The sequence below is a fragment of the Myotis davidii genome, unplaced genomic scaffold (genome assembly GCF_000327345.1).
Source record: "Myotis davidii unplaced genomic scaffold, ASM32734v1 scaffold97, whole genome shotgun sequence".
NCBI classification, from domain to species: domain Eukaryota; kingdom Metazoa; phylum Chordata; class Mammalia; order Chiroptera; family Vespertilionidae; genus Myotis; species Myotis davidii.
In genome coordinates, this window is record NW_006289392.1 from 2,426,208 (window position 1) to 2,434,339 (window position 8,132).

Sequence of the window (8,132 nt, forward strand, 5' to 3'; positions counted from 1 at the left end):
ATACAGTCAGATAAGCAGGGAACAGTCCAGTAATTGGATGTGGCCATCAGACTCAAAAGGATCTGTTAAATGCCGGATGGCCCTGCGGCAGGTGTCCTGAAGCAGCTCCCGGGAGCCCAGATGAGCCGCTGAAAGCCCACCGTGACCCCCACAGGTCACTGCTGCGCTCAGTTCTGTGAGTCCAACAGCCTGTCACCCACCAGTGGGCTGGGGGACACCTGATAAAAACCTGCCCGAACAGACCCCAAGGCTGCTCACATCGGCATGTTTTCAGGGCCTCCTTCACATTTAGTCAAAGAATGGCTGGGCTTGTTAGCACTCAGAAGGTGGAGGGAGGTGTCAGTCTGCTCCTCAGTCTGTGGGGTCAGTTGGCCGTGCTCCCGGCTCAGGCCCCCAAGGCCAGCTGATGCTGTCCGCGCTGCTCATTCAGGGGTGGCCTTCCTTGCGTTCCCCAGGCCGTGGCCAGGGTGCCCACTTCTCACAGGCACCCACGCAGCTCTCCCCACCGGAGTCCTCCTGCCTCAGAGGTGCTGTTTCCTGCCGCTCAGTCTCCATTTCTCTGGGCCTCCTCCTCCTCCCCCTCCCGCTTCCTGGGACCCAGGCATTCTTCCCCGATCCAGAGGCAGGCCCTCCTCCTGGGCCAGGCCTTCTTTCTCCAGACCCTGCCCTGCAAGCCACCAAGCTCCTCCCCTACATGACAAACCTATTTAATTGCTTGACTGTCCCTGAGTTGTCACAGAAAAATGGCAGCCGGCAATGTCTCCTCTGTGCTGAGAAACAGAGGTAAACGTTGTTAAACAAGTGAAGAAACATACCTCAAGGACACAGAAGCCAGGGGAGGGGTGACTGGAGGGTGGGGAGGCGGGAAGGAAATACTTTCTTGCCTTTGTGTTGTCCCGCTGCAGAGGAAAACAAGACACAGGGAATTTCTGCGTCAGTTACTCTGCTCGGTTAAAGTTTCAATCAATTGCCCGGCTACATGCAGGCTCTGTGAATGTGAGCGTGGTCTCAGGGGGATTCGGAGATCGCCTGGTGGGGAAGCAGGTTGAAGGAGTGAAACTAAGTAGGTTCTCAAATGCCTGTCTCTGGGCTAGGAGACGGCTGCTGAGCCCGAGGCCGAGACTGACCAGGCCTTGGGCATGGAGGTCCCGCCCAGGAGCCAAGTTCTCGCTGTGCCCAGTGACCTTCCGCTTCCTACAGTTCCCCAGCAAATGACATTAAACCCAATTGCTGGATGTGCTCAGGCATACAAATGGAGATCAGAAAGCGTTTGCCTGAGGTTGGGAGTGATAAAGAGAATGTATTTCTGAGCCAAACACAATAAGCAAAGTGCACAGACCTTCTCGGGGATTACTTATTAGCCAAGGGAAAAGGGAGTTGGGGGAGGGCGATGAGGCGGGGAGTCTCACAGCCACAGAATCCAGCCCATTCCAGCCTTTCATGCTCATTTCTGGTAACGAGATAGAAAAGTTAGAATCTTCTCTCTCTCTCTTTTTTTTTGTAAATTTAAAGACAGGCCCCTGTTAACACCAACCGCCCTGAGTGCTTGCCTCGGCGCAGGGTCAGGGAGGGACGGAGCTGACAGTCTTGTTCTTGTGATTTCCCTTTCCTCCCTCATTCAGTTCCAGAAGTGGGGGCAGGTCCACACCTTTTGTTTTCTATGGCCGTGTGTGTGTGTGTGTGTGTGTGTGTGGTGTGTGTGTGTGTGTGTGTGTGTGTGTGTGTGTGTGTGTGTGTGTGCTGTGCCTTACAATCTGGCAAGGGGCATTAGTAAAGAAAATCAATATTTGTTTCAAATGTGAAATTTACAGGAAGGGGAGGAGAGAGAAGTCGAGGGCCAGGGCATGAATGCTCAGGAAGCGGCCTTCTTGGAAAAAGGCCAGCCAGCTCCTGAGAGAGATGCCAGAGGGAGGGGCTCTCCCCTGGTGCTCGGCCCGACAGGGAGTGACTCCATGGAGCTGAGACAGTGTAGGTGCCGAGCCCACCGGCAGGCGGGGGCCCTGGGGAGGCGGCCAGCAGGTGGGCTGGCTGGGCCTACAGGGTTTCCTTATGAGAAACGGGGGGACAGTAACCCTGGGCTTCCCTCCCGGGGGCTGAAGTCAGAGTGGCCCAGGTCGCCCTTTCATCTGGAGCAGGGCTTTGCAGAGAACAGAGGTTCCTGAAATCGATCAGGAGCCAGAGCCTTGCTTTGGAATGTTTCTATCCTTTGCCCTAGACTAGCGGTTCTCAACCTGTGGGTCGTGACCCCTTTGGCGGTCGAATGACCCTTTCACAGGGGTCGCCTAAGACCATCCTGCATATCAGACATTTACATGACAATTCATATCAGTAGCAACATTACAGCTATGAAGTAGCAATGAAAATAACTTTATGGTTGGGTCACAACATGAGGAACTGTATTTAAAGGGCCAGAAGGTTGAGAACCACTACTAGAACCTTCTGCAGTGGCTCAGATTCGGGGCTGAGAAAGCTGGTGAGGGCTGGGTGAGATGATGGAAGCTCGGCCAAGGGGCAAGGGTTCAGGGTCACCCCAGACTGTAGCAGGAAGCCCACGCCAGAGCCCCTCATACTGGTGGGGCCACCAGGAGTGGGGCCAGGTGAAGCTCGGTGAGTGCGTAGGGGACCCAGGCCCACCAGGTGCTGAATTTAGGAGAGCAAACTAGACGTGCCTCCCAGGAAGGATGGCCGGCGCTCCCGTGTGCCCCATGTGGCCCTCGGCTTCTCAGTGCTGAGGGGGCCTGAGCCTGCAGAGCGAAGGCCTAGACCAGCCGTGGGCAAACTACGGCCCATTTGAAATGAATAAAACTATTGAAAACAAAGACCGTACCCTTTTATGTAATGATGTTTACTTTGAATTTATATTAGTTCACACAAACACTCCATCCATGCTTTTGTTCCGGCCCTCCGGTCCAGTTTAAGAACCCATTGTGGCCCTCCAGTCAAAAAGTTTGCCCACCCCTGGCCTAGACAAAGGGAACGGACACTGGGCGGGACTGACAGACCCCAGGGAAGACAAGGACTGGGAAATCGGCATCCAGTGGCTCTCCGAGTGAGGGGATGGAGGAGCCAGCCTGCCCTGTGGGGGAGAGGGTGTGGAGTGAAGTGCATGACTGAGGCTTGGTGCCACTTTCCTCCTCAGGGAAATCAGAGTTCATGGACGTGAATCTCATGTGCAACTTAGGAGCAGGAGAGACGCATTTTTAAAAAGCCAGTGTGAATCCAGTTCTGAATTCCGATTCTTCTGAGCAAGTAGAACATTTAGTCTTAGTCATTAACGGGACACCCACCCTAAGGCTGTGCACAGGCCGGGAGTCCAAGGCATCTAGAAGGCTCTTCTATTCATTCAACTGATATTTTTTGACTCCTACTTGGACCAAAAACTGTTCCAGGCACAGAATATATTCAGAATTCTTGTTTTCAGAGAGTTACCTTCTGTAGGGGATGGTAGCAAGAGAGAGGCGTGTGTGCGTGCGTGCGTGTGTGTGTGTGTGTGTGTGTGTGTGTGGCGGGGGACAGACAATTGCCATGTAAACAAATGACTCAATCAAGAAGCATGATGTTTCAGGAAGAGGTAAATGCTGTGGTTTGGCCCATTGCTGATGTAGCTATTCCAGGCCTGAGTTCTGAGCCAGAGAGGCAGACCTGTGAGCCAGACTGAGCCCCAAACCCTGGCTTTCTGGCTCCGGAGGACCTGACTCTGGAGCGCAGCAACATGGGCTTCAGGGTGCTGTCCCCCAACCAGACAGTCCTGCGCATCCAGTCCCATGGTCAGTCCCCACCCCGATCCCCGGAGGGGCAGCAACTGGAGCACTGAGCCTGCTTTTTGGTCCAGGGACAACCCTCGCTCAAGCTCTGCAGGGAGCAGATCCAGCAAGGAGAGGGAGAGGCTGAGCCAGTGGCCTCGGCAACTTCTTTCAATCTGAAAGTCAGACAAGACACAGCCACCCTGCTGGGCAGTGAGTCCCGACGGGGGAGAGACCAGTAGCCTAATGACAGGATCCCCACGTGGAAGGAAACAGCAGCAGGGCTCCCCAGGGTCCCCTCCTACACCTATGAAGAAATAATATACAACCAGGGTCTAGAAAGCAAGGGGTGGGGAGCCGGGAACTCGGGATTACTTTAGCCAGAGCGGTTAGGAAAGGCTCTATGGGAAAGTGACATTGGATTGGAGGCCAAATGATGGGAAAGAGCTCTCCAGTCAGGGGACAGCAAGGGCGAAGGTTCTGAGAGGGAGGATACTTGGTGCGTTCAGGGAACAGAGAGAGACCCAGGGTCACAAAGCAGCAAAGCAGGGAGTGAGAGAAGATAACGCAGAGAGCTGGGCAGGGCCTGGGCCCGTGGGCCCTCTGTGGGCCCAGGTGGAGAGACCAGCTGCTGGTGGAACTGCGGACAGTAGCCCCGGGAGTGTTCTAGGTGGGGGAGAGCCTGGAGCGAGGGGATGGCCAGCCTGGAAGAGAGAGCGCATCTCTTGGTTCCTCTTCCAATATTCTTTGTTATTATGTCTCATCACTTCCCAGAAAGGGGAGATTTGTCATCCCTGCCCTATTTTCCTCTGAAAGTCCTGGTGAAGATGAAAAGCCGGTCCCTGTGACATTGCTATTGGATGTTGCAAGTGCAGTGATTATCACAAATACCTGCATAAGTTATGAGCCTTTAGTCCTTGCCCAGCTGCCAGAGGCCAGAACATGTGTCCATGAACTAGGGGCTGAACAGCCTGGGAAGTTGAAAAAGAAAGAGATGAGAGATTCAAGAATTGGAAGGAGCCCCCAAAATGATAGATGCCACCCTCCACATTTTCAGAGCAGCCTAGTCCAGCAAGGTGAGGCTGCCCCATCAGGTAGGGCAGAAGTGGGGTACTCCCCAGGAGGTTGGGGAAGTTGGGGTGGTAGTCTAGAGTTCTTTCTCTTACGCTATGTCAGCGGTTCTCAACCTGTGGGTCACGACCCCTTTGGGGGTCAAACGACCGTGTCATAGGGGTCGCCTAGATACATCCTGCATATCAGATATTTACATTACGATTCATAACAGTAGCAACATTACAGTTATGAAGTAGCAACAAAAATAATTTTATGGTTGGGGGTCACCACAACATGAGGAACTGTATTAAAGGGTCGCAGTGTTAGGAAGGTTGAGAACCACTGTGCTATGTTAAGGTCATGTTCTCATTGTCCTAACAGTTTTCCTTAGACAAACAGCAGGAGAACACCAGCACTCACGGAGCATCTGCTATGTCCTCACTCACATTTATGCTGTTCTCTCCCTCCTCTCTCTCTTCCGTCTGTCACCCTCCATCCCTCCTTTCCTCTCTCTCTTTTCAGTGCTTCTCAAGAACCTATACGTGTTGAACCACTCTGAGATCTGGGGTCTCCCTGATACTCGGCTTCCCTCTCGACACACAGATGAGTCACCATCACCTGGTGAGAATTAAATGCGATAACAGGTACAGAACTCTGTAAACTGTGAGGTTTTCACTGAGCTGCAAGGAGAACTGTTTTCAAGCGCAAGCTGACGGGAGGTAAGACATCCTCCGCCGCAGTGATGCCTGGTCTGCACTTTGTGGCCCGCCTTCCCCACCGACGCCCAGCTCCCTGCCCTGTAGTTTATCTTCCCTGCTTCTATTTTCTTTTTCTCCCTCTGCCCCACTCCCAGGGGAAACTGGGCCGGACACAGCAGCTGGTCGCCAGCCAAGTGTCTGTGTTTCTGACCTAATTATCTTGATGGGCTTGCCTGGGGCCAGGGGTCAGGGCTTGGACCGGAGGTCACACCACAAGCCTCCTGGCCCGCGGGGAGCGGGCGTTCCCTTGGCAGCCTCCCAGCACTCTGTCCAGCCCCACAGCACAGGACTTCAAGTCCAGGCGAGCCGGAGGAGCAAGTGAAAATAGGAGCAGGCTCGCCCTAGCGGTTTGGCTCAGTGGATAGAGTGCTGGCCTGCGGACTGAAGGTCCCAGTTTTGATTCCGGTCAAGGGCACATGCCAAGGTTGTAGGCTCAATCCATGGTGGGGGCGTGCAGGAGGCAGCCGATCAATGATTCTCTCTCGTCATTGATGTTTCTATCTCTCTCCCTCTCCCTTCCTCTCTGAAATCAATAAAAATGTATTTAAGAGAAAAGAAAAAGGGGCAAGCTTCCTGCAGGGTTTCTCAACTTACTCCACTTTGGGCTGGAACCTTCTTTGTTCTGGAGATGAGCCGGGCTTGTAGGATGTTCAGCAAAATACCTGACCACTAGGTGCCAACGGCACTCCCCACAACTGTGATAACTAACAAGTCCCCAGGCATTGCCCAGTGTCCCCTGCGGGCAAGGTTAATGCCCCTAGATCCACTGCTCTAGAAGATTGCAGATCCAAATGTAAAAACAGGAAGTAAACAGCTCAACCTTCTCATTATTTTCATGTTAACCTGTGTGTCTATTTTCTTTTTTCCTGGAGATTTTATTGGTCCTGGGGAAGGGGAGGCAGGCACCCCTGAACTGACGTTCATGAGGCAGTTCGCGAGCTTGGGGGAGACCAGGAAGGCCTGGAGCTGGGCCCTGAGGCGAGCCTTGCCGTAGGCCCAGAGCAGGGGCTGGAGTCCAGGCATCGGGGCCAGGCCCGGTGAGTCAGCAGCACGTCCAGCAGGTTGTATAGTCCGAGAAGGAGATCGGCCCAGAAAGGCCTGGCCTCTGGGTCTGGGCAGCAGGGTTTCCGAAGGCTTCAGGTCCCCCAGCTCCTTCACGTGGCCCCCCTTGCTCGCCTCATAGTTGGATATTGATTATGGATATTGATACGCAGTCAGTGTAGAGGAGGGGCTGCCGTGTTTGCAGGCCTTCCATGCCCTTGTTCACCGCATCCACCCGGACGGCTCCCGCTGGGTCTTCCCATACCCCCGAGGGAGTGGCCCGGGGTCGCAGGATGGCATTGGATTGGTTCAGGATCAGGTCTCCGTCTGGAACTTGGGGAGCTGCCCAGACAGATACGAACCTCCTTGGTCACCACTCCTCCTTCCAGCTCTAGTCCTGGTCAGTCGGCAGCATGTGCTGGGCTTGGCCTGCCCTGGAACAGGGAAGCAGCCTATGGTAGTGGGTGGTGTGGTGGGGTGGAGGGGGCATGGTGGGATGAAGGGTGGCGTGGTGGGTGGAGGGCGGCATGGTGGGGTACAGACAAAGGTAGCCACAGAGCTCTGGCGTCTATTTCCCAACTTTGTCCTTAATGTCCTCTGGGTGAGGACTGAGGAGTTTTCTCTAACTAAAGGTGGATTTGTTGCAATATGACTGTATATTAGTGAACAAATTAAGCATGATGCAAAATTTGCATTGCTTATGTGTGATTCCACCTTCAGAAACGCTGGGAGAGCACAGAGCACCCAGCCCAGGGGACTGAGCTGCATGGGACACAGGAAGTGAGGGTGCTAGGGGAGGAGCAGCACTTTCCTTTGGACAGGAGAGACCTGGGCCTTTTATAACCGGCCTCCTGTTCTTTCCTTCCTTTGCCCAGTAGATGGGGACAGAGAGGACTGGAGCTCATTGGAGGTGGGGAGACTGGGTGGAGTTGAGTTTGAGGACAGAAAGTCTCTGGATTGTTAGGAACCGGAGTAAAGTGACGGAGGAGATGGTAGGTAGTAAAAATAGATGATTTGAACCAAAGGGTGGAAATGATATAAAAGACAGTTAAGTCCACCTGGGAAGGATTTTCTAACCAATTGGCAACAGTGGAATGGACGGCTTGGGGTGGAATGAGTTCCTCATTCCTGGATGAGTTCAGAGGGGGAGTGTTGTAGAAGGGAGAACAGCAAGTAGGAACGTTGACGCAAAGACCCCCTGGGTTTCTCCTGACTTTAAGATTCCACGCCTTGTGAAAGGTGCTGCAGGTAATGGGAACTGAACAGAGTGAGTTCCTGGAACTGGCGTCTTAGGAAGAGGAGTTTGGAAGGTCTGAGAGGTCCTTTAGATGAGGAAGGGTGTGGAGGGGCTCACAGAGGGACGCAATCATCGCAGGGGGCTGGGCATGAGGACTAGGCCGCGTGTGTGTGCTGAGGCAAAGAGCAGGTGATTGGGCACAGGGTGCTAAGCAAGAGGAGCCAGCAGGGTTTGGGGATTGAGCTGATTTGGGGCAACTGTAGAGAAGATGGAAGATAGGCAAGTCCCCCCCCCCCCCCC

The 8,132-nt window shown here is 53.9% G+C and overlaps 1 long non-coding RNA gene across 3 annotated transcripts in view; it reads left to right on the forward strand.

Annotated features, from left to right (window-relative positions):
• The window catches only part of LOC107182761, a 53,717-nt gene that overhangs the window by 18,877 nt on the left and 26,708 nt on the right, over positions 1-8,132 (forward strand). For all 3 annotated transcript variants that reach the window (XR_001513489.1, XR_001513488.1, XR_001513490.1), the window contains exon 2: positions 5,319-5,515. This is a non-coding gene — a long non-coding RNA (uncharacterized LOC107182761). The remainder of the gene's footprint in view (positions 1-5,318; positions 5,516-8,132) is intronic.